The sequence below is a fragment of the Saccopteryx bilineata genome, chromosome 9 (assembly GCF_036850765.1).
Source record: "Saccopteryx bilineata isolate mSacBil1 chromosome 9, mSacBil1_pri_phased_curated, whole genome shotgun sequence".
Lineage (NCBI taxonomy): Eukaryota > Metazoa > Chordata > Mammalia > Chiroptera > Emballonuridae > Saccopteryx > Saccopteryx bilineata.
Window position 1 is genome coordinate 64,899,598 of NC_089498.1, and position 27,368 is coordinate 64,926,965.

At 38.2% G+C, this 27,368-nt stretch overlaps 1 protein-coding gene and 1 pseudogene across 2 annotated transcripts in view; one reads left to right on the forward strand and one right to left on the reverse strand.

The window, feature by feature from the left end:
* Positions 1 to 27,368, reverse strand: part of JMJD1C (jumonji domain containing 1C) — a 330,412-nt gene that overhangs the window by 186,349 nt on the left and 116,695 nt on the right. The window lies entirely within an intron of this gene.
* LOC136313160 (eukaryotic translation initiation factor 4B-like) lies at positions 610 to 26,785 on the forward strand (annotated as a pseudogene).

Here is a 27,368-nt window from a genome sequence, read left to right on the forward strand (position 1 = left end):
TGCTTGGTTGGCGCTGAGTTACTTCCTCACAGTGGGCAAGCTCCTTCCTGGGTGTGCCAGGAGGGTTTCAGGTGCTGGAGTGTTCTCACAGCATTGCATCAGCCACAGCTTCTAGGAATGTGCTCTGCGCTCTACCTACACTCAGGCCAAGTTGCTCTGTTACTTGCTCTGTTACAACAACATATTCTATTATATATGTGGCTGTTATACACTTCAACGTCAAAGGCACAATATTTCATCATTTGTGACACGTGCATATATTGCCTATTTTCAAGTTCCCCTTGGCGATCAAGACAAGAATTGGGCTCCTCATATTGTGTGCCATAATTGTGAGGAAATGCTTTGTGACTGGACAAAAGGAAAACACAGAGGAATGCTTTGGTATTCCCATGGTTTGGTGTGAACCTAAAAACCACAGCAGTGACTTATTTCTGTCTGATCCATACAAAGGACATTGGCAAGAAAAAACGGCATATGATCGCATATCCTAATATTCCCTCAGCAATATGACCTATCCCAAACTGAGACACTCCCGGTTCCAGTTCTCAATGGTTTTTTTCTTCTAAGGATGAGGAAAGTGAACATGGTGATCAAGTGTATTTTGATAAGATGCATAAGGAAATGGTTGTAGAATCTGAAAGGTCTGATGATGATGATGATGATGATGATGCCGCCGCCGCCAAGCAGTCATTAACCCCTCAGCAGTTTAGCCAACCCGAATTGAATGACTTGTAAGAATGACATAAAAATTGTTCTCAACTTTCTGAAGTATGAGGAGCATAACTGGATCATTTGTGTGGATCTTAGAATGGTAAATTTCCTGCTAGGACAACAGAGAGGTATCACGAAGTATCCTTATTTCTGTGTTTCAGCCGAGCTCGGGAGAAACACTGGACACAGAAGGAGTGGCTGAAACATGAAACTCTGGAAGTAGGGATGCAAAATATTGTGAATGAACCTGTAGTTAATTGAGACAGGATCATTTTTCCTCCACTTCACATCAAACTTGGCTTAATGAAGCAGTTTGTTCAGGCTTTGAATAGAGAAAGTGAATGCTTTCAACATATGATTTCTGCTTTTCCTGCCTTGTCTTTTGAAAAGATAAAAGCAAGTGTACTCAGTTCTAGTTTAAAAAAAAAAAAAAAAAAAAGCAGGTGTATTCGATGGACCTCAAATTCGAACCCTCATACTTGATGAAGAATTTGCCAGGAAGATGAATAAGGAGGAGGAAGCAGTATGGCAGTCTTTTGTGGCAGTTACAGAGAACTTTCTTGGCAACAAAAAAGCAGAAAATGATGAACTTCTGGTTCAAAGAATGCTGTTGGCTTTCTGTGACATTGGATGTAACATGAGTGTTAAGATTCACTTCCTGAACAGTCACCTTGATAAGTTTCCCGAAAATCTTGGAGCTGTTAGTAATGAGCAGACTACACAAACGTAAGAGCTACAAATGCAAATTTTTGTCTGAATAGTATTTAAATGTTTTGTGCAAATTTTATGATTAAAATAAGTTTTAACATGTTCTATTTTGAAATTTTAGACAAATTCTGATGCAATCATATCTTTTAGTGTATTAGTGTATTTACTGCATTATATAAATTATTATATTTTCACAAAGATGATGCCCAAGAAGACATTCTACTTCATTATGTTAAACTAAATGTTAAAAATAAGAATTCCTTGTACTCCAATGAGGGAAGGAAGGAAAAAAGTTACAGGAACTTTAAACAGTACACAGCAGTACTACATTAGAGTAACAAAAGGATTGTAAAAGATTTCATCCAAATCCATGCATATCACAACATATTACTGACCATTACACTTCTAGATTACAACAAAGAAAATAAATTTTATCTGCACATAACAACATATGCCATAGATTTCCTGGCATTACTCAACAAAATGTGGGAGATAGGGAAATTTAAAATGCTAAAAATATTTCTAAATCTGTAATTATTTCTTGACCAGTGAAAAGTTAGACCTCCTTTCTTCACTATGAAAGTGCATTACTTTGATATGCTTTACCTCCAAACCCTACCCGAAGGATAGAAAAGAACTCGGAAATCATTCTTATAGTCTTTGGAATCCCTAAGGGAGCCCCAAGATTAGCACAGTCAACTTTGGACTTACTCAGTTTAAAACATATTAATTACAATGGTTTGGATAGGTATCTTTCATGGTCCATATATTTACTTCAACTTTTCAACCATAAGATATTAAAATCACTTTTTTTTTAAGTGAGAGGAGGCGAGATAGTGAGACAGACTCTTATATGCACTCTGACTGGGATCCACCCAGCAACTCCTGTCTGGGGTCCATGCTCAAATCAACTGAGCTAACCTCAGTGTCCGGGCTGACTCTTGAAGCAATCTAGCCACTGGCTTCGAGAGGGGAGGAGAAATAAAAGGGGGAAGGAGAGAAGAGAAGTAAATGGTTGCTTCTCTTGTGTCCCCTGACCAGGAATCAAACTCAGAACATTCATATACCGGGCCGATGCTCTATCCACTGAGTCAATCCCATTTAACTCACAAAACAGGACATGCATAAGTTCTCTATTTAGTTTTATTAATTAGTTAATTTGTTTTAAATTTATTGATTTTAGTGAGGGAAAGGGAGGGAGGGAGGGAGAGAGAGACACAGAAACATCAGTATGTTCCTGTATGTGCCCTGATCGGTAATCGAACCCACAACCTTTGCATTTGAGGACAATGCTCTAACCAATCAAGCTATTTGGGCCAGGGTTCTATTTAGTTTTAAAACAAGATTTTTGGAAAATATTTACATGTTTACCAAGAAGGGAGGAAGGAAAGTACATGGAAAGAGAATGAGAGAAAATTATTGTAACCTTATATAATTAACAATTATTTCAACTTTTTCAATACATAGTTGCTTCAGTCCTCAGTAAGTTACTTAACTATACCAGGTATCAGCTCACTCATCTGGAAAATAGGGATGAAGAAAGTATCTATCCCAAAGGGATGATATAAAACACTAAATGGCTGAAACTTGGTAAGCCTTCAAAAATTAAATAATGGTATACTACTCAGATTATTTATCACATGTAATAAAATAAAACTTAAAACATGGCATTTTTTCAAGCAATAAGTATAAATATACTTTAAAAAGTATCAAAAGATCTGATCTGTATTTATTTTTCACAGAACTCTTTGCAATTAAATAATAGTGTTGTCAGAAAGCAAGGACCATATTGTGGGATACACAGTAGTTGAATAAAAGAAATTGTCATGCAAAACATGTATAATGCTGTTCATTGATTGCTTTCTCATATGTGCCTTGACTCCAGCAGATCCAGTGACCTTGTGCTCAAGCCAGCCACCTTGGGCTTTAAACCAGCGACTTCTGGGTTCAAGCCAGCGACCACTGGGTTATATTATCCCATGCTAAAGCTGGCGAACCCGGTTATTTGTAACCACTTATAAATTAAAAGAGAAAAGTATATATATAGTAAAAGAGAAGCTCCTTATGTAAGGAAGCATTTGCATACCTGGTCAATATAACTCAACACTAAAGCAGGACACGCCCATATCCCACTCTAGCTGAAAAGTAATTCTCAAATTAGGACATGTGGTAAATATGGTAACCATGTTTCGAGAAAAAAAAAATCAACACTTTTTACAGGGCCGTTATGGAACTGCAGCCATACTCTGATCAGTTACTAGAGGTAAAAGTTACCAAGGGAATTCAGAATCAACTCCTAGTAGTTGATTCATTGGATACAGAAAGAAATGCAGTTTTTAAGATAAGCCAAACATAAAATCTCTTGATGATTGTTATTTATAATAGCTAAAAAGAAAGTAAGGGAGAGAGTTGGGGCAGATCCTGATGCTGGACAATACTTGAGTTTTGGCCACCCACTGACAGTCACTATCCATTTATCCGCTTCTATAGGGGAAAGTTATGCTAAAATAGCAGATACAGACTTGGAAGAGAATGGGGAAACTTTAGAAAGAGAAGAGACAAGACACTTCGTTTTGGTTGGGTATAAATAACCATTAAGAAATGAGACAGACCCTGGCCAGTTGTCTCTGGTAGAGTATCAACCCAGAGTGTGGAAGTGCTGGATTTTATTCCACAGGAGAAACGACCATCTGCTTCTCCTCCCCGCCCCCTCCCCATTTCTCTCTCGCTTCCCCTCCTGCAGCCATGGCTCAATTGGTTCAAGCAAACTAGCCAAAACGCTTAGGCCACATCAGGTGCTAAAAATAGCCTGGTTGCAAGCATGGGCCCCAAATGGGCAGAGCATCAGCCCCATACGGGAGTCATTGGGTGGATGCCGGTTGAGGTGCATGTGGGAGGAGTCTATCTTCCCTCCTCTCACTTAAATTTAAATAAATAAATAAATAAATAAAGGGATAAATGGAGCAAACTTTGATAGTGTCAAAACAAAGATCTTATTGCAGCACTCAGAGGTCAGAGGCAAGACCCTGCTGGGATCCCACCATTCAAGGGCCCAAACAAGCCTGCTTTAATCGCACTAGTTTAGGGAAGTCTTAAAACCAGGAAGCAAAGATGACTGTGAGAAACCTAACCACAAATTGCCTGAGATGATGTTTCCACAAACTAATTAAGATATGGACTGATGAGAAGGCCTGGGTTCCCGCACTAAATAAGTGCTAGTTGGAGTCCAAAGATCACATGAATATAAGTGGATAAAACAGAGTAGAAAAAAAATGTTTCCAAGACTCCTTCCTTGCACAGGAGCTTAATGCACTATGTAAATCTATTGTTGAAATCTTTAAAAAAAATTTTTTTTTAAGTTTTATTTATTTATTTATTTATTTTACAGAGACAGAGAGAGAGTCAGAGAGAGGGATAGACAGAGACAGACAGACAGGAATGGAGAGAGATGAGAAGCATCAAACATTAGTTTTTCATTGTGCGTTGCAACACCATAGTTGTTCATTGATAGCTTTCTCACATGTGCCTTGACCGCGGGCCTTCAGCAGACTGAGCAACCCCTTGCTGGAGCCAGCGACCATGGGTCCAAGCTGGTGAGCCTTGCTCAAATCAGATGAGCCCGCACTCAAGCTGGCGACCTTTAGATCTCAAACCTGGGTCCTTCTGCATCCCAGTCTGATGCTCTATCCACTGCGCCACCGCCTGGACAGGCTATTGTTGAAATCTTAAAGAGGCTACAGTTAGACTGAGGAGATACAGGAATGCAAGGGTTGATAAAATTAAGGTAATAATATTAAATGAAAATTGTAATATTTGAACAGACTTTATATATAAAGTAGTTGTAGCTCCTCTACCTGAATTCTGAAGACATTTATTTTGTCTAACTGGGGAAGCTTTCTCCCACTCAGTATTATAAAACATTAGGCATATAAGCCATCTTAAGGAAAATATTGATTGGACATACTAAATGAGAACCAATGAGAATGCTCTACATCACACAAGTTAATTTGAAACAGTATAAAAAAGAAGCTGGATAAATTCTTTGTACAATAGCCCTATAAACTGGATTTGAAAACATAGTATCCTTTGATACTGCACTTATTTTTCAGCCTACAGTACTGTAGAATACTATTTGCTATTCAGGCATTTGACTTATTTGGCTATTGACTAGTGCTATACAACTTTTGGAAGAATAAAAAAAAAAAAAAGGTGGTTTCTCATGGGTTTAAAGAAGTAGGTATAAAAAAAAAAAAAAGAAGTAGGTATTACATGGTGAGTCTGAAACACCCTGAAAAACACTTCCATCCTAAAATAAGGCAGGCTATGGGAGGCCTTACGTCACATTCTAAATTACATCTAGGTGTGACTGTGACTCATCTAGAATTAGTCAGAATTTTGGAGTAAAAAAGATGTATCCTAGCTGTATTTCATTACTACACAATGTATATAACATTGGTATATAATGGTAATACATGCATGGTGGATTAAACACATTAGACAGACAAAATAGAAAAGGGATTTAGGGGAGATTGGTGCTCGTCTAGACATTGTGGGACAAACTAAATTCACTTTTAATGAGGAGTCACATTCAGAAGAAAAAGATTTATAAACTATGATGAGCAAATTAGAGGGAGTTATTTTTTCAGGAGAAAAGCAAGGGATAGTAATTAGCCTATCAAGATAATGAAGTTTTAGAGAAATGGGTCAGGCAGATTCAACAAATAAATAATGCCATGCTAGATAATACTAGAAACTAGTATTGGAAAATGACTTGTACTCTGACCCAAAAGGGCCTCTTGACTATTTTAATACATATGGAGATCAAAGTAGCCATGGTACCATGCCACTCTATCTTAGCTGCTAAGGCTCAAGAGGCATACCTATGGGAATTTTATGGACCTCCAAAAATATGTAAGTTTGTTGAAGGCACTTACAATTTACATTGATGCACTATGACTGCCACTGCCCTCATGACTGGTCAAAATAAGACAAACCCTACTGCAAGAAAAATATAACTATTCTGAATACCCTCTGTGCTCTCCATGTAGGAGAGAGGGGGGTCCTACTATATAATAGCACATAATGGAAAACAGTCTTATAACAAGCTTATGAACTTAGGGTGAATGTTTTGTTCTAAACTGACTTGGAACCCAGAAATAACCAAATAAAGGCTGACTGTGATTAAACCTGTCCATAATAATATCTGGTATATGGGTAAGACTTAATTCTGTTGAGAACGCATAGCAAATTCCTCTGCAATGCTAAATGATGTGTTCATTAATGAAACTAAATTGTGTCATGACCATACTGCCATATGGCATAACAATGGCACTGTTGGTAAGATTCAATAACCTTATATAAATAAGTTGTCAAAAAAAAATACTGATGTTGATAATCACATGTATCAGGAGAGACTGAGTTAAATCAAGCCTTCTTGAGATGTAATACTGACAGAAAAAAAATGACTTGAGGAAGAACTAGAGGTAGCTAACCATCAACCAATTTTTATACTAAACAGTTTTGTACAAATTTATCGTAAGGTAAAAACAGTGATAGATCATGGGGGAAAGAATAACTAAATTAGTACTAGATCATGAAAATGTATGGAATGCCTTTATAAATCAGAATAGCTGCTTCTTTAAATCTATCCCTATTCCACTCTGGCTCCTCCAAATGTTGGGCATATTCATACTGTTGCTACTGCTATGACATACAAACACTATAAAAATGTAAATGTTCATATATAAACATAATCATTTTGCTATAAGACAGTAACAGACCATAGGCCTGTATAGTAAAGAAGCAACCTACTAAAAGAGATGCAAAGGCCTAGACTGCAGGTACTAGGAGGTGATCTCTAGGCCCCTGCAATGTCCTGCTTGATAAAGAGCGTCTTTGCTACCCTGGAGTTGGCTACCACACGGCCTAATAATGTGATTTATGATGCGTACTTTGGGCATTTCAGTATCAGTTTCATCCTCCAGAGGAGGTGATAACTAAAAATATTAGTCAGATTTATGGGAGGAAATAGAAACTAAAGCTCAGGTGTGCAGATAGTATATGACTGCACTCCAATAAAAACTGCACAGCAAAGGCTGGAATTAGGGAGTGAGCCTCTCTGGTTGGCAATATTCAGTGTAATATCACACATTGTGGCTAGAAAGACATATTGCCTCTGAGTTCATGGTCCGTGTGTACATCTTATGCAGAAGGTACTCTGTGCCCTGTATATCTCTTCCCTTGGCTGATTTTATTTTGCTTCCTCTTTCTGCAGTAAACCATAGCATCAGTATCACAGTTTCCAGTGAGTTTTATGAATCCTAACAAATCTAACCGGAGAGTGGGTTTGGAAAAACCTCAAACTTGCAAGTAGTGTCAGAGAGCACAGTCATAAGGATTCTTATAAAAAGGTCCAGTCTATTGCAGTGCTATCTTGAGGTTTTCCTTTATATTTTTGTTGCTTATCCTTTACAACAACTCCATATGGTAAGTACTACTATTATGAAGACAGTGAGACTGCCTCTGAACCTATGCACAGATGACATGTAAATCTACAAGCAAACAGAACTAAAAACAAACCTTAAAATTTTTTCATTGTTTTACTCTTTTATTTTTATTGAAGATTTTAATTCTTTGTATTACTAAGGACATATTAAAATGTTATATTAACAAACATAAAAAGTAGCTGTCAAAATGTATTAATGAAAGCCTAAAATAATCTAACCAAATTCACTTGAAAAAATTATTTCCAAAATAAAAAGTATGATATAAAGAAAGTTATTACATTAAGATTTCCAATTTCTTGGGAAATAATAGTTGTTTTTATTAAAGACTAATTATAGCCAGGTATAATCTCACCATTCTAAAAGAATGACTTCAATTACTTTATAATACTAATTACATGATTTTTATATTGCTATAATCAAAATTTGTGCTTTTTACTTGAATTTTACCAGTCCACATTTCTCTAAAGTATTAATAATTATAATTTTTAAAGCTGCAAATCTCAGAATATTAATTTAACAACATCCATAAGTTGTTGGCCATCAGAGTTGTTTCCCTTTATTTTCTTCCTTAGTAGGACTATAATGAACATCTTTTTCTATGTAACATTACGCCTTTCATTTTTGTATCTGCAATCATAGCATACTGACTGCTTCATTTAGGTGTCTGATAAACATTAACTGAATAGAATAGAATTTTTATTTTTGTTTTGTAAGAATAATTTCCTACAAGTAGAATTAATGAATCAAGGTGTATGAACTTCTTAATGGTTCTTATGACATAATACTTTCCAAAAATATCATGTCATTTTTGACTCACAAGAAATGAAATGTGTACTCATTCTTTCTCAGTATTAGAGTGTATCATTTAAATAGTTTAATACTTTCTATATATAATTTGACCTCATCAAGTGCTTTCCCTTGAAGAAAAGTAATAATTATAGCAGTATATTGTCTTTACTACCATTTCACTAATGATCAAAAAACTAATTCTAATTCTGGAAATTCAATTAAAAATACATAAAAACTATTCAAAATTCAATTCATAGTTGGGATATGGCACGTCTTCCATTTTAGTAAAATTTGGTTGAGGTCATAATGTAAATAAAAAGTATGGCAATATAATAGCCAGACATAAAGGCAATTTTGTCCCAAAGAGCACTGAATTCTATTCTACTTTGAGAAGGTTTATTTCAGAACAGAGAGCATATTGAGACAATAAAAGATATAAATTCTCTATTTCTATATCCTTAAAAACATCCATTTGGATAATTTTACATTTTCCCTATGACAATTCAAGGAACTACATTTGTATCTGATTAGAATGAGGCTATCTATTATAAGTATTTTTCTTATTAGTTTTGATTACTTGCCATGTTTAAAATTGGTAACTTACATACTTTTACTATAACTGGCTGTTTATGCTTTCCTGTCCTTTTTTCTTAGCATCAAGTAATAGCTGGGAAACCAGCTATAATTCCCAGTAGGATTCTTTTTCACCAGCTGGGGTAGAGTAAATTTATCACTTTTAAAATAAGCAATAAATCACTATCTAAGATAGGTAAGGCACTGTGCTCCACTCCCAGGAATGATACAAAAATTACTAATATATTATTACTGTCCTCAAAGAACTTACAATCTAGTAGGGAAAGACAGACATACAAACAAATAAGAATCATACAGAGTAGAACGTGCTAGTTGTTAAAACAAAGGTACAAAGTTCTACAGCAGCAAAGGATGGTGAAATTAATTTTGGTTAGGATGATCTGGAAGATGGGCCAGCAGAAAAGTTGTAGAAAAGTCTGCCCCTTAGAAAATGCAGCAGTGTTATAGCCCAGCTAGGTTAGAGTCGTAAGCCCCACTCCCCACAGAAAGATTTCCTAAAGGAGATGGAGCCAGGCCCCTAACTCAGGTAGGCAGGTGATTCCTTGATTTCAATTCTGAGTGCCAACACTTTCTTCCCCTGGTGCAGAAAACATGATTTCATGAATATTTTACTTTATTAAAAAATAAATAATTTTTTTTTTTTTTTGGTATTTTTCTGAAGCTGGAAACGGGGAGAGACACTCAGACAGACTCCCGCATGCGCCCGACCGGGATCCACCCGGCAGGCCCACCAGGGGGCAACGCTCTGCCCACCAGGGGGCGATGCTCTGCCCCTCCGGGGTCACTCTGTCACGACCAGAGCCACTCTAGCGCCTGGGGCAGAGGCCAAGAAGCCATCCCCAGCGCCCGGGCTATCTTTGCTCCAATGGAGCCTCGCTGCGGGGAGGGGAAGAGAGAGACAGAGAGGAAAGGGGGAGGAGTGGAGAAGCAGATGGGCGTCTCTCCTCTGTGCCCTGGCCGGGAATCAAACCCGGGATTTCTGCACGCCAGGCCGAAGCTCTACCACTGAGCCAACCGGCCAGGGCAAAAATAAAATTTTTAACAGTGTAGTAAGTAATTTACATAAAAGTGTAAGTTACCCAAGGCCTCATCAGAATGGCCTCAGGTGGTGCGCTGATCACATAGGACTAAACAAACACACAAAGGACAGACACCACTTCAGCATGTTGTATGTGTGGTGCTCCAATCATGTTCTGTTACTGATAGCCTGGGAAGAAAAATGAAGACACAATGCTGGAGAAGTAACCTCTGTATTATACTATCCCATGTTTTGTTAAAGTTTTCATTTTTAAATTTGAAATATAAATTTTAGGTTAATGAGGTAACAGGATTTTTTTGTCTTGTCATGATTTCAAGAACCAGCAAGTATACTGTCAGTTTTTACGATCTTTTAAAATAAAAATAAGACAATATAATTGAATCAATATGTAATATTTAACAGATACCACAAGGTGTGAAACTACTAGAAAGAGGATAATACAAACATATGCTTAAGCACAAAAGAACATAAAAGCAAGTATCACACATGGATTTAGAAACATTAAATTTGTAGAGAAGAGTATTTGTTTCTACTGTATTTCATCCTATTTCTATCTCCTATAGATTCCTAAAATTTCTCAAATTTACAGATATTTTGTTTTGCTATATGAATTTTAAATTGTGGAATTTCATAACTGCTTCTTGTAGATATCCTTATGTAAGCCTCATTTTAATGAACTCACAGAAAAATAGATTATCAGTCATGTACTACACGTAAGTAAATGTTTACTGTCTTATGAAACTTAATACAATTATTTTCTAAAGATCACCAATCTTACTTCAATTATTAATTCAATTAATTTTTATCACCTCTTAAAACAAAGAAAGAAAACGGAAAGAAAAAAGACACAACTTGATAGTCTGAATTAAGGAATATATCCCATTATATAGATTTTCTTTAAATATAAACATACACTTCAAAAAGACTTGCTATAATAAGATTAGCTGAGCAAACCATGAAACAAATACAAGGGAAATAAGGTTATAATAGCTGCCATAACATAAAAATAAGCAATTGAAAAAAAAATTCACAAAAATGCAAGTTTCTAATAAATACAAAAAATGTTCATTATGTAAAAAAATGAAAATTCAAATAGTATTTTTAAATAAATCAGTCAACATAAAAATGATATAATATTCAATTCTGCATTCCTTAAATTTAAAAATCTTTCTTTTGCATGTTCTTGGGTTTTAAAACAAGATGATATGAAAATAAGTAACCAATGCTTGCTTACAGGGGATGGAGGCAAGGGGAGCTGGGGAGTTAGGGTTGGGGTGAGATAAATACATTCATATCCTGAATGGAGACAATGGCGACAGTAAGTATGTTTAAATTGTGAGAATCAGGAGATTTTTTTTTTATATATATTTTTCTGAAGTGAGAAGCGGGAGGCAGAGAGAGACACACTCTGGCATGCGCCCAACTAGGATCCACCCAGCATGCCTACTAGGGGGCAAGGTTCTGCCCATCTGAGCTGTTGCTCACTTGCAACTGGAACCATTCTAGCACCTGAGGTATTGAATAGAAACCATGGAGCAATCCTCCACACCTGAGCCAACTTTGCTCCAATGGAGCCTTGGCTGCGGGAGGGGAAGCGAGAGAGAGAGAAAGAGAGAGAGAGAGAGAGAGAGAGAAAGGGAAGAGGAGGAAGGGTGGAGAAGCAAATGGGCGCTTTTCCTGTGTGCACTGGAGAAGCAAATGGAGCACCTTTCTAATGACTGAGCAGCCATTTCAATATACACTTTCTTTTTGGTGGTTTTCTTTCATTATCCATTCTTTCTTACTGTGTTTTTTAAAAACTAGTTTTGTTTTCTAGAGGTGAGTAGTCAGAATTTAATAATTTATATTGAAAACATTATCATGAACTTTTAATTCTATTCTGCATTGCATATATTTTGGTAAAACATTTTCTTAAAAATACAGCCAATCATTTTCCCCTTAGTTTTTGCATATATTATGCTTATATGAGTAAGTAAATTCAGTTAATGGGCAACTATTCTCTCAGTACACGTTATTCAACTCAGATTACTAAGGACCAAAAAATATTGTGTGGTTATCTTTGAAATTTAGCTCTATTTTTCTCTTATAAAGATTCACTATTTTAGCCCTGGCCGGTTGGCTCAGTGGTAGAGCGTCGGACTGGCGTGCAGGAGTCCTGGGTTTGATTCCTGGCCAGGGCACACAGGAGAAGCGCCCATCTGCTTCTCCACCCCTCCCCCTCTCCTTCCTCTCTGTCTCTCTCTTCCCCTCCTGCAGCCAAGGCTCCATTGGAGCAAAGTTGGCCCAGTCGCTGAGGATAGCTCTATGACCTCTGCCTCAGGTGCTAGAATGGCTCTGGGTGCAACAGAGCAATGCCCCAAAGGGCAGAGCATCGTGGGCCCATGCTCTACCACTGAGCCAACCAGTCATGACAAGAATTCAGGAGATTTTTAAGATTTCTGTTGTTTTTTAAGTTCATACCATCTGACCAGTAATTCTAAATTTTAAAAATAATCTGAGCCCTGACCAGGTAGCTTGGTTGGTTAGCATCATCTTGAAGCACAAAGGTTGCTGGTTTAACCCCTGGTCAGAGCACATACAGGAACAGATAAATGTTTCTGTCTCTCTTTCATTCTCTCCCTTCCTCTTTCTAAAATCAATAGATCAATCAATCAATCTATTTAAAAAACATAATCTGAGATGCAAAGATTTATTTATCACATTTACCACTGTTATTTATAATCAGAGAAATATTAGAAACCACAATACAAAATACTAAGAAAATGGCCTAGGACATAATCAAATATGCAATCATTAAAAGTTGTTAGTTGGGCCCTGGCCGGTTGGCTCAGCGGTAGAGCATAGGCCTAGCATGCGGAGGACCCGGGTTCGATTCCCGGCCAGGGCACACAGGAGAAGCGCCCATTTGCTTCTCCACCCTTCCGCCGTGCCTTCCTCTCGGTCTCTCTCTTCCCCTCCCGCAGCCAAGGCTCCATTGGAGCAAAGATGGCCCGGGCGCTGGGGATGGCTGGCTCTGTGGCCTCTGCCTCAGGCGCTAGAGTGGCTCTGGTCACAACATGGTGACGCCCAGGATGGGCAGAGCATCGCCCCCTGGTGGGCAGAGTGTCGCCCCATGGTGGGCGTGCCGGGTGGATCCCGGCCGGGCGCATGCGGGAGTCTGTCTGACTGTCTCTCCCTGTTTCCAGCTTCAGAAAAATGCAAAAAAAAAAAAAAAAAAAGTTGTTAGTTGGGCCCGGTGCGCTGGCTCAGTAGTAGAACATTGGCCCAGCGTGTGGATGTCCTGGGTTGGATTTCCGGTCAGGGCACCGAGGAGAAGCACCCATCTGCTTCTACCCCTCACGTGCTCCTTTCTTCTCCTACTGCAGCCATGGCTTGATTGGTTCAAACACAAAGGCCTGGGTGCTGAGGATGGGTCCGTGGAGCCTCTGCCTTAGGCACTAAAAATAGCTTGGCTAGGAGTATTAGATGGGCAGAGCATTGGCACTAGACGGGAGCTGCCAGATGGATCCTAGTCAGGGCACATGTGGGAGTCTCTCTATCTCCCCTACTCTCACGGGGAAATTCTTTTTAAAAAGTTGTTAAGCCTGACCTGTGGTGGCACAGTGGATAAAGCATCGACCTGGAAATGCTGAGGTCCCGGGTTCGAAACCCTGGGCTTGCCTGGTTAAGGCACATATAAGAGTTGATACTTCCAGCTCCTCCCCCCTTCTCTCTCTGTCTCTCCCTCTCCTCTCTAAAATGAATAAATTAAAAAAATAATAAATAAATAAAAAAGTTGGTAAGTTATTACCTGTGAGGAAAAATATAGACCACAAAACATTAAGGATCTATAATTTCAATGCAGTTTTACCTAAAATGATGATTAAAAAAACTCAGTTTTTTTTATCATGCTGCTTTGCTTCATTTGTTAGCTCTCATATTTATTTGTATGTGTGTATATGCCTGTATCTTTAGGGCTTTCTATATATAAGGTCATTTCATCTGCAAACAAATAATTTACTTCTCCTTCCCAATTTAAATGCCCCTTCTTTTTCTTGTCTAACTAGAAATTCCAATATTATCCTGAATAGAATAGTATCCTTGTCTTATTCATCTTATTTGAAAAGCTTCCAGTCTCTCACAATTGAGTATGATGTTAACTAAGCAGAAGGATACAAAATCAACACACAAATCAGTTGCATATTTATTTATTTATTTTTTAAATTAATTTTAATGGGGTGACACTGACAAATCAGGGTACATATGTTCAGAGAAAACATCTCTAGGTTATTTTGACATTTGATTATACTGCATTCCCATCACCCAAAGTCCAATTGTCTTCTGTAACCTTCTAACTGGTTTTCTTTGTGACCCTCCCTTCCCCAACCCCCACCCTCACCTCCCTCCTCCCTGTAACCCCCACACCCCTGTCCATGTCTCTGAGTCTCATTTTTATGTCCCACCTATGTATGGAATCATATAGTTCTTAGTGTTTTCTGATTTACTTATTTTGTTCAGTATAATGTTATCAAGGTCCATCCATGTTGTTGTAAATGATCCGATGTCATCATTTCTTATGGCTGAGTAGTATTCCATAGTATACATTTACCAAGGTTTTTTAATCCACTCGTCCACTGACGGACACTTGGGCTGTTTCCAGATCTTCACTATTGTGAACAATGCTGCCATAAACCTGGGGGTGCATTTCTTCTTTTCAAACAGTGCTATGGTGTTCTTGGAGTATATTCCTAAAAGTGGTATAGCTGGGTCATAAGGCAGTTCCATTATTAATTTCTTGAGGAATCTCCATACTGTTTTCCACAGTGGCTGCACCAGTTTGCATTCCCACCAGCAGTGCAGGAGGGTTCCCTTTTCATCACATCCTCACCAGCACTTATTCTGTGTTGTTTGGCTGATGAACGCCATTCTGGCTGGTGTGAGGTGATATCTCATTGTGGTTTTAATTTGCATTTCTCTAATGATTAGTAATGTTAAGCATTTTTTCATATGCCTATTGTCCATCTGTACGTCCTCCTTGGAGAAGTGTCTATTCATTTCTTCCGCTCATTTTTGATTGGATTGTTTGTCTTCCTGGTATTGAGTTTTACAAGTTCTTTATAAATTTTGGTTATTAACCCCTTATCAGACGTATTGTCAAATATATTCTCCCATTGTGTAGTTTGTCTTTTTATTCTATTCTTATTGTCTTTAGCTGTGTAGAAGCTTTTTAGTTTGGTATAGTCTCATTTGTTTATCCTGTCTTTTATTTCACTTGCCCGTGGAGATAAATCGGCACATATATTGCTGCAAGAGATGTCAAAGCTTACAGCCTATGTTTTCTTCTAAGATGCTTATGGTTTTACGGCTTACATTTGAGTCTTTTATCCTTTTTGAGTTTATTTTTGTGAATGGTGTAAGTTGGTGGTCTAGTTTCATTTTTTTTGCAGGTAGCTGTCCAATTTTCCCAACACCATTAGTTGAAGAGGCTGTCTTTACTGCAATGTATGCTCTTACCTCCTTTCTCAAATATCAGTTGTCCATAAAAGTGTGGGTTTATTTCTGGGTTCTCTGTTCTGTTCCATTGATCTATATGCCTGTTCTTATGCCAGTACCAGGATGTTGTGAGTACAATGGCCTTATAGTATAACTTGATATCCGGAAGAGTGATACCTCCCACTTTATTCTTCCTTTTCAAGATTGCTGCGGCTATTCGAGTTCTCTTTTGGTTCCATATAAATTTTTGGAATATGTGTTCTAAATCTTTGAAGTAAATCATTGGTATTTTAATCGCTATTGCATTGAATTTGTAAATTGCTTTGGGTAATAAGACGTTTTAATGATGTTTATTCTTCCTTACCATGAACATGGTATATGCTTCCACTTGTTTGTATCTTCCCTGATATCTTTTATCAATGTTTTATAATTTACCAAGTACAAGTCTTTAATCTCCCTGGTTAAATTTATTCCTAGGTACTTTTTTTTTTGTTTTGGTTGCAATGGTAAAGGGGACTGTTTCCTTAATTTCTCTTTCTGACAGTTCATTGTTAGTGTATAAAAATGCCTCTGATATCTGAGTATTAATTTTATATCCTGCCACCTTGCTGAATTCATTTATCAGGTCCAGTAGTTTTTTGACTGAGACTTCAGGGTTTTCTATATAGAATATTATATCATCTGCAAATAATGATAGTTTTACTTCTTCTTTTCCAATTTGGATGCCTTTTATTTCTTTTTCTTGCTGTGGCTAGGACTTCCAGAACTATGTTGAATAAGAGTGGTGAAAGGGGGCACCCCTGCCTTGTTCCTGATCTTAAGGGGATTGCTTTTAATTTTTGCCCATTGAGTATGATGTTGGCTGTGGGTTTCTCATAGATGGCTTTTATCATGTTGAGGTATGTTCCCTGTATTCCCACTTTGTTGAGAGTTTTGATCATGAATGGGTGCTGGATTTTATCAAATGCTTTTTCTGCATCTATTGAAATTATCATGTGGTTTTTCTTCTTCCTTTTGTTTATGTGATGAATCACATTGATTGATTTGCGAATACTGTACCAGCCTTGCCTCCCAAGAATAAATCCCACTTGATCATGGTGTATGATTTTTTTCATATATTGCTGGATCTGGTTTGCTAATATTTTGTTGAGGATTTTAGCATCTAAATTCATCAGGGATATTGGCCTATAATTTTTTTTCTTTGTGTTGTCTTTGCCTGGTTTTGGAATCTGAATTATGCTTGCCTTATAAAAGGAGCTTGGAAGTCTTCCTTCCTCTTGAATTTTTTGAAATAGTTTGAGAAGTATATGAGTTAGCTCTCCTTTGAATATTTGGTAGAATTCACTTGTGAAGCCATCAGGCCCAGGACTTTTCTTTTTTGGGAGTTTTTTTGATAACTGTTTCAATCTCATTTGTTGTAATTGGTCTGTTTAGGTTTTCTGATTATTCCAGATTCATTTTTGGAAGATTATATATTTCAAGGAATTTGTCCATTTCATGTAGGTTGTCTAGTTTTTTGGCATACAGTTCTTCATAGTATTTTCTTACAATATTTTGTATTTCTGTTGTATCAGTTGTTATTTCTCCACTCTCGTTTCTAATTTTATTTATTTGAGTCCTCCCTCTTTTTTTCTTGGTGAGTCTGGTTAAAGGTTCATTGATCTTGTTTACCTTTTCAAAGAACCAGCTCCTGGTTTCATTGATCCTCTGTATTGTTTCTTTAGCCTCTATGTCATTTATTTCTGCTCTAATCTTTATTATTTCCTTCCTTCTACTAGCTCTGGGCTTTACTTGCTGTTCTTTTTCTAGTTCTTTTAGATGCAGGGTCAAGTTGCTTATTTGAGCTTTTTCTAGCTTCTTGAGGTATGCCTGTAATGTTATAAACTTCCTCTCAGGACTGCTTTTGCTGTGTTCCATAAATTTTCAGTTGATGTATGCTCATTATCGTTCATTTCTAGGAATTTTTAAATTTCTTCTTTGATCTCATTGTTTACCCATTTGTTATTTAATAACATGCTATTTAGTTTCCAAGTGTTTGAGTATTTTTCAGTTTTTCTGTTGTGGTTGATTCCTAGTTTCATGCCACTGTGGTCAGAGAAAGTGCTCGATATGATTTCAATCTTCTTAAATTTGTTGAGACCGCTTTTGTGCCCTAACATGTGGTCTATTCTAGAGCATGTACCATGAGCACTTGAAAAGAATGTACATTCTGCTGTTTTAAGGTGAAAGGTTCTGAAGATATCTATTAAACTGAGTTGATATAGTATGTTCTTTAAGTCTGCTGTTTGTTAATTTTCTTTCTTGAGGATCTATCTAGTGATGTTAGTGGGGTATTGAAATCCCCTACTATTATAGTATTGCTGTTGATCTCGCCCTTTAAATCCATCAAAGTCTGCTTTATATATTTAGGTGCTCCAATATTAGGTGCGTATTTATAACAGTTATATCTTCCTGATGGATTGCTTCCTTTATTATTATATAGTGACCTACTTTATCTCTTACCAAGTCCATTTTGTCTGATATAAGTATTGCTACCCCAGCTTTTTTTTCATTTCTATTTGCGTGAAATATTTTTTCCATCCTTTTATCTTCAGACTATGTGCATCTTTTGTTTTAAGGTGTGTCTCCTGTAGACAGCATATGTATGGGTCCTACTTTCTTATCCACGCAGCTACCCTATGTCTTTTGATTGGATCATTTATTCCATTTACATTTAAGGTTATTATTGATATGTAATTGTTCATTGCCATTTTATTCTTTAAAACTGTATTCCTCTTTTGCTACATTCTTTTTCTCCTTTGATTGTTTACAACAGGCCCATTAGCATTTCTTGCAGCCTTGGTTTGGTTATAGTGAATTCCTTGTTGTTGTTGTTTTGTCTGGAAAGCGTTTTGTTTCTCCTTCAATTTTAAACGATAGCCTTGCTGGATAAAGTAGTCTTGGTTGTAGGCCTTTCTTCTGCATTACTTTGAATATTTCTTGCCATTCCCTTCTGGCCTCAAGTGTTTCTGTTGAGAAGTCAGAAGTTATCCTTATGGGGGCTCCTTTGTAGGTGATAGTCTTTTTTTCTCTAGCAGCTTTTAATATTTTCTCTTTATCACTTACCTTTGGTATTTTAATTATGATGTGTCTTGGTGTAGATTTCTTTCGGTTTCTCTTTAATGGAGTTTTCTGTGCTTCTTGAACTTGTGAGATGTTTTCCTGACTTAATTGAGGGAAGTTTCAAGCTATGATATGTTTGAAGAAATTCTCTATCCCTTGTGCTTTCTCTTCTTCTTCAGGAACCCCTATGATGTGGATGTTATTTCTCTTTATTTTGGCACAGAGCTCCCTTAGAGTTTCCTCAGAATTTTTTTAAATTTTTATTTATTTTATTTATTTATTCAGTTTTAGAGAGGAGAGGGAGAGAGAGAGAGAGAGAGAGAGAGAAGGGGGGAGGAGCTGGAAGCATCAACCCCCATATGTGCCTTGACCAGGCAAGCCCAGGGTTTTGAACCAGCGACCTCAGCATTTCCAGGTCGACGCTTTATCCACTGTGCCACCACAGGTCAGGCTCCTCAGAATTTTTGAGTCTCTTTTTTTTTTCTGCTCTGCTTCCATGCCTTCATTTATCTTGTCCTCTAACTCGCTGATTTGATTCTCAGCTTCATCCATCCTGCTTTTAATTCCTTCCATTGTGTTCCTCATTTCTGATATTGTATTTGTCATTTCTGACTGATTCTTTTTTATTATTTCAATGTCCTTTTTTATATTTGCTATCTATTTAGGTGTTCGTAATGACCATCTATTATTTTTCTAATATCTTTGGGTATCCTAACAATCGTTATTTTAAACTCTGCATCTGGTAATTTGGTTATATCTGACTCCTTCAGGTCCTTTACTGGGGATTTCTCTTGATTCCTTTGTGTTGCATTTCTCTGCCTTCTCTTTCTGTCTGTGTAAAAAACAGTTTTGGCCACTGGAGTCCATTGGGTGTGGCCTCTGTGTTCCGTAGGTGTGGTCTGTTTGCAGGCCCGGCACCCCCTCTGCTGCTGCTGCCTAGGGCATTCAGGTATGGGCGTTGCGGTGCCTGTCCACGGGGGCTGTTGCTGTGGTCTCGGCCTCTCCTTCATGAGAGTGATTGTGATCACGTGCTCAGGTGTACAAGCCTAGGTGGCCTTGGCCTTTGCCCCGCCCCTGCAGGTGGCTTATGCTCGGTCCTGAGGGCAGGGGTGAGCACCTTTGCTCAGCTGCAGTCTCCACCTGTTTCCAGGCTTTTGCCCCACCCTTGCAGGAGGAGCCCGCTCATGGGACAGCTGCAAGCCTTGGCTCTACAGGACGGGCGGGACAGCGTGCCCACGCTCAGTAGCAGGACTCTGCCTGTTCTGGGCTTTTGGTTCTACCCCCGTGGAAGAGCCAGCTACTGTGTCAGGCCACAAGCCTCGTTTCCGCAGGCGGACAAGGCTGTGCTCCTGCGCCCTTGCTCAAGGGTGGGTCTCCACTCCTTCCAGGGCTCCTGCCCTTCCCCCGCAGGCTGGATTACAGACGGCCCGAGCCTGGGCTTGACCACTTTTGCATGTCCCCTCCTTTCCAGCCAGGCAAGACTGAGCTCACACCTGAGCCCCAGTGGTGGCCAGCCGGCTTCTGCCCTTGCCGACATAACTGCACTTCCGTGTTCTGCCACCGCCCGCCCTCGGGCGAGCCCTCAGTCGTGTGGGTGGTGGCGCTGCAGCTCAGACCCTAAGACTCAGTATTGTAGTCCCAAAAGCTCCCTCCTTCTAAGCGACTCTGCTCTGAGTCCTGCAGGAGATCTTGTTTGGCTGGTGTCCTGCTTCCCTTTGCTGGTATTGCTGTTTCCAGGGGAAATAATTGCTTCAGATTTGGGGAGTGACTCATCCCAGGGGTTAGGGTGGCTATCCCTCAAAATGTTTCTCCCTGTGCCTCCTAGATTACACTCTCTTCCTGCTACTCCGGTCCTCTCCTCTCTCCCCGGCCCCCTGGAGCCCCGGGTGAGTGGCTGTGAGAGAAGTTTTCTGTGTGGTCCCTTTAAGAAGAATCCTGGGTCTGAGAAATCAGTCTCTTTCTCACAAACTTGTTTCCTGCTAAATACTGACCATACACCTCTTCTAGATTCTGGGGCTGCAGGTTGGGGCTTTGTTTCTGGGACTCAGGACCCTCCCCTCTCTGTTAAACTCACTTCCCGTCATGTGAGTCTCTCCCGGCTGCTGTTTGCTCCAGGGAGCTGGGCAGCCCTCTCCGCGTTTCCGCTTTTCCTACCAATCTCATTGTGCCTTCTTCAGTGTTCCTTGGTTAAAGAGTCCTCTTAGTTTAGTCCAAAGTTGGTTTTCCAGATGATGGTTCTTAAAATGTTTGTAATCCACTTTGGTTCTGGGAGGTGGAAGTTGGTAAGTCTACCTACTCCACTGCCATCTTGTCTCTCTTTGTCAGAACTCTTTTAATCTTATTTTATTTATTTATTTATTTTTTACAGAGACAGAGAGTGAGTCAGAGAGAGGGATAGACAGGGACAGACAGACAGGAACGGAGAGAGATGAGAAGCATCAATCATTAGTTTTTCATTGCGTGTTGCAACACCTTAGTTGTTCATGATTGCCTTCTCATATGTGCCTTGACCATGGGCCTTCAGCAGACCAAGTAACCCCTTGCTCAAGCCAGTGACCTTGGGCTCAAGTTGGTGAACCTTGCTCAAACCAGATGAGCCTGAGCTCAAGCTGGTGATCTCAGGGTCTTGAACCTGGGTCCTCTGCATCCCAGTCTGACGCTCTATCCACTGCGCCACTGCCTGGTCAGGCGCCCGTTGCATATTTACAAACTATCCAAAAATAAAATTAACAATACGATTCCATTTATAATAACATCTAAAGGAATAAATACTTAGGAATTAAATAAGGAGGTGAAAGATGTATACTGAAAACTACAAAACCCTGCTTAAAGAATTTAAAGAAGACATAAATAAAAGATATCCTGTGTTTATGAATTAGAAAACTTAATATTGTTAATATGACAATACTACCTAAGTGATTTACAGAGTCAATTGAAACCCTACAAAATCTGAACATTTCTTGCAGAAAGAGAAAAATTCTGAAACTCGTGGAATTTTAAGAGGCACTAAACAGCCAAAACAATCTTGAAAAAGAACAAAGTAGGGGGACTCATACTTCTTGATTTCAAAACTTACTATAAAACTACAGTAAGCAAAATGAGACAGGTGTAAAGACTAATGAAACGGAACAGAGAGCCCAGAAATAAATTCTTACATACATGTTCATATAATTTTTGCCAAGGTTGCCAAGACATTCAATGGAGAAAGGACAGTGTTTTCTTCAACAAATGGTGCTGGAAAAACTGGATAACCCAAGCAAACAAAATAAGTTGGACCATTACCTAAAACCATAAACAAAAATTAACTGAAAATGGATCAAAGGCCTACACTTAATATTGAAAACAATAAAACTCTAAAAGAAAACATACGACAAAAGCTGAATTTGGCAATCATCCTTGGATATAATACCAAAGGCACAAATTAACAAAAGAAAAACCAGACAAATTAAATTTCATAAAAATTTTAAATATTTGTGCATCAAAAAATTCTGTCAACAGTAAAAAGAGGCAACTCACAGAATGGAAGAAAATATTTGCAGATTGTATCTGATAAGGGGTTAATATAGAGAGAACTATTAAAACTCAGTAATATAAAAACAAAATACCCAATTCAAAAATGAGCAATGGATCTGAATACACATTTCTCCAAAGAAGATATACAAATGGCCAATCAGCATATGAGAAAATGTTCAACATCACCAATCATAAGGGAAATGCAAATCAAAACCAAAGACATACAATCTCACTCCATTAGGATGGCTATTATAAAAAACTAAAATAAACAAGTGCTGTTGAGAATGTAAAACAGAACTTCTGTGGAAAACAGTATGAAAATTTCTCAAAAAATTAAAAGTAAAATTACCACATGATGCAGCAATCCACTTCTGTGTTTACACCTAGAAGAGAACTGAAAGCATTTATCTAAAAAAAGATATGCACTCTCATGTGCACAGCTGTACTGTTCGAATAGCCAAGAGGTGGAACAAATGCACACATGCACTGTGCTCTATACACCTACGAATGGAGTGCTGCTCAGCCTTATAAAGGAAGGAAATCCTGACAGGCTACAACATGGCTGAATCTCGCAGGTATTACATTAAGCGAAATAAGCCTGTCACGAAAAGAAAATGTATGATTCCATTTATATGAGTTACTCAAAGCAGTAAAAATCATAAAGAAAGTAAAACGGAGGCTGCCAGAGGCTGAGAAAAAGCAAGATGGGATAAGTACAGAATTTCAGTTTTGCAAGATGGAAGAAGTTCTATAGATAGATGGTTCTACAACAATATACATGTACTTAATGCCACTAAACTTTATGCTTAAAAATGATTAAAATGGAAAATTTTATGTTAAGCATATTTTAGCACAATAATTTTTTTAAAATCTGTGGTAAAAAAAAGAGAAATATATTTTATAAAAAATATGTCGAAGTAAGTAAGTAAGGCTATTTGGTGGTAAAAACAGAGTGAATATGATTTCTCTACTTTATATCATTTTCTAAATTTTTTACACGTACATTTTGTGTGCACATTAAGAAAAAATAAGCTGAAATTTAAAGAGGTTTAGTGATTATTTAAGTAGTTTTGTGAGATTAAAAGGTTTTCAACAAATTTCTCAAATTATGAGAAAAATTAAACAGTATTTCCTACAGAAATTTTCTCCAAAATACATAATTTATGAATATACATTAGGAATTTGCCTTGATTTTAACTGTCTCTAAGAAAGGGCAAAGGTTTTCTAAAGTTACATTTATTCATTAACTATGATACTGAAGCATACTTTTTTGGTATTACTGGCCTTATTGCTTCCTGCTTTTGAGACATTTTCATGCAAAATTTGCATAAATGTCATAATTACAGGTTTTAACCACTTTTTGAGTTAAGATTTATAAAGTAAAAAAGCATGCTAGTCATGATTTAAAAACTACATATGAACAAATTCAACACACTCCTTTAACAAGTAATTTTTAAAGCCAATATGGATCAAATTACCTTTATTTTGCTAACGTATTCAAAGTATCCTACCCAAACCATAACTTATGAATATCATCTTTCATCTTTCCATATTATTCTTTTAAAAATGCCATTAATTCAATTCACTTCATTTCCTCTCTCCTGTATTTCTTTTTAACCATTTATCTCATCATACTTTTAAAAGGTTAACTGAAAAAGAAAATTTATAAATACTATAATTATTAGCAAGTAAAACTATCTTTGTAAATAATAAATTTATGTTTGAAAAGTCTGAAAGTAACTACCCTAAAAATATTTACACCAAATGCCTGAAATAATGTTTCAATGGTTTTTAAGATATTTCTTTAATATTAATGTAAGAAAATTATGTTATTCAAACATATATTGCATACCTACTAGATACTAAATACTGCCAGAAAACAGGGATAACAATGGTTAAACAGATACGGCTTTTTTCCTAATACAATTAATTATCTTATTAGTTAGCATGTTTATTTAATAAAACTGCTCATGGAGAATTTATTGTAATTATTGTATTTTCTTAAATGAAAAATTTCCTGATAAGTAATTTTACCTATTATCTGAACATACAGTTTCACATTAAATATCTGCTATTATCCACAATCCAAGAAAAATTATGTGCTATTAAATGCATTATAAAAAGTATCATCTTGCCCTGGCCGGTTGGCTCAGTGGTAGAGCGTCAGCCTGGCGTGCAGAAGTCCCGGGTTCGATTCCCAGCCAGGGCACACAAGAGAAGCGCCCATCTGCTTCTCCACCCCTCCCCCTCTCCTTCCTCTCTGTCTCTCTCTTCCCCTCCCGCAGCCGAGGCTCCATTGGAGCAAAGATGGCCCGGGCACTGGGGATGGCTCCTTGGCCTCTGCCCCAGGCGATAGAGTGGCTCTGGTCGCAACAGAGTGACGCCCCGGAGGGGCAGAGCATCGCCCCCTGGTGGGCAGAGCGTCGCCCCCTGGGGGGCGTGCCAGGTGGATCCCGGTCGGGCGCATGCGGGAGTCTGTCTGACTCTCTCTCCCCGTTTCCAGCTTCAGAAAAATACAAAAAAAAAAAAAAAAAAAGTATCATCTTACCATTTACCTATAAAGTCTCACTTGGCAAAGTTGATCCATAGTGCACACAAACCAGTCAACTTATCTTTTAGTATCCTTTAATCCAGTTTTTGTTTCCCTTAATGAACAGAATAAAGTAATAGTGAATTAAATATGCTGAAAGAGTACTAATAAAAAGAGCTAAAGCCTTTGCCTTCTTTTTTCCTCTTTCAACATGCTGGCCTCAGCAAAAAAAGAATTAAAAGAGGAAGACTATGTCCCCAACTGATTTTCTGGCTGAGGATGAAAGGACTGGTGGAGGAAGCACCTCCAACCCCAAACTAGTCAGTTGGGCTCATGAAACATAAACTTAGGAGGAGATATTTCAACCAGTTGGCACAGTAATAATGAAGATGTGCACAAAGCAACTCCAATTAACTGTTCCATCCTGCTCACTGCTCAACAGGCTGCTCAGGAACCCAATATTGACAGGAGCCATCATCCCAAATCACCACCCTACACTGCTTTTTCTAGGGCACCTGGCCTATGATGTGACAGAAGAATGCATTAAGGCATTTTTTAGGGGATTAAATATCAGCACAGTCTGTTTACCAAGTGAACCCAGCAATTCAAAGAGGTTAAGAGGTTTTGGTTATGCTGAGTTTGAGGACCTGGATTCCTTGTTCAATGCCCTGAACCTCAATGAAGAGTCTCTAGGTAATAGTAGCAATTGAGTGGACATTGCTGGTCAAGGACAGGATAAAGATAGTTTGGCTGAGATGGAAATCAAGATTCTGACAAAACAGATACAGATTGGAGGGCGCATCCTGCTACAGACCGCTTTGATGATTACCTACCACAAGAAGTGACGACAGCTTTGGAGACATGTACGAGATCATTATGATTCAGAATAATACTGTGATGGGTATCGGAACAGTCATCATTAGGGCCCATGTCAGGATATGGATCAATATGACAGAAGCAGCACAGAGTATGATTCCAGAATAGGCAGTGGCAGAAGAGCATTTGCTAGTGGGTATGGTAGAGATGATGACTACAGAGGAGGCAGGGACCACTATGAAGACAGATATAGCAGACATGATTACTCTCAGGACGATTATAGCTGTGATAATAGGGGTCCCTCCCAAAGACCCAAACTATATCTAAAGCTTTGAAGCACTCCTAAGGAGATGATTACTCTGATGGCACCATCCAGTCCAACTGAGCAGTCTCTATTTTTGGAGGGGCAAAGCCTGTTAACACAGCTACTAGAGAAAGAGAAGTAGAGGGGTGCCTACAAAGAAACAGGAGTAATTTCAGTATTAGTTGAATGAGCAAAAACTACAATGGTGGCCTAGAGAGACACATCCAAGCTGGCGAAGTGAATAAATTCAGGAACAGGAATGGGAATGGTTAAGGAGAATGAGTGAGAAGTCTCTAGAAAATGAAACATTCAGTAAGGAGTAAGACTGCCACTCTAACTTCTAAGTTTCCAAAACCTGAAGAGTTTCCAAAGGTAATGCCAGCTCTTCCACCAAAGGGAATGCTTGGATAAAGCAAAGTTCATTATAACCCCTCCTGCTCTATCTCAGAGCTCAGACACAGAGCAGCACTCCCCTAGAAGTGGTGGGGAAAAAGTAGTTCCAGCTCAACCTTCTTAGGAAGGACCAGCAAGGAAAGCAGATAAAAATAAAGTGCATGGGGTAAGTGTCCCAAAAGTTCAAAGTGGGAACTCCAGCTATGGTCCAGGAGATGGGAAGAACAAAAGACCACTGGAAGGAGTCAGATAGGATAGATGCAAAAAGGATCAAAACTCTCAATCTGCATCTTATTAAAAGAAACTGAGATGACAAAGAGGGAGACCTCTATATCCTGTGCTTTCTCTGAGTCTCTCTCCATCTTGAAACATCTGAGAGCAAATCAAACCTCTAACCAGACAAGACAAAATAAAACTCTCCATCTCCTGGAGAACTTTCTTAACTTTTTTTTTAAAGACAACAAAAGAGAAAATGTTATTATTTTGCATGCTGCTGCAGCCTTTAAACCAGGGGTACTCAACTTTTTTATACCTACTGCTCGCCTTTGTATCTGTTAGTAGTAAAATTTTCTAACCACCCACCAGTTCCACAGTAATGATGATTTATAAAGTAGGGAAGTAACTTTACTTTATAAAATTTATAAAGCAGAGTTACAGCAAGTTAAAGCATAGAATAATAATTACCAAGTACTTTATGTCGGATTTTCGCTAAGTTTGGCAGAATAAATCTTTACAACTTACTATAGTTAAATCTATCTTTTTATTTATACTTTGGTTGCTCCGCTACCACCCACCATGAAAGCTGGAATGCCCACTAGTGGGTGGTAGGCACCAGATTGATTACCACTGCTTCAAACTATTGAACTAACTGGAGAACTGTCATTATGGCCA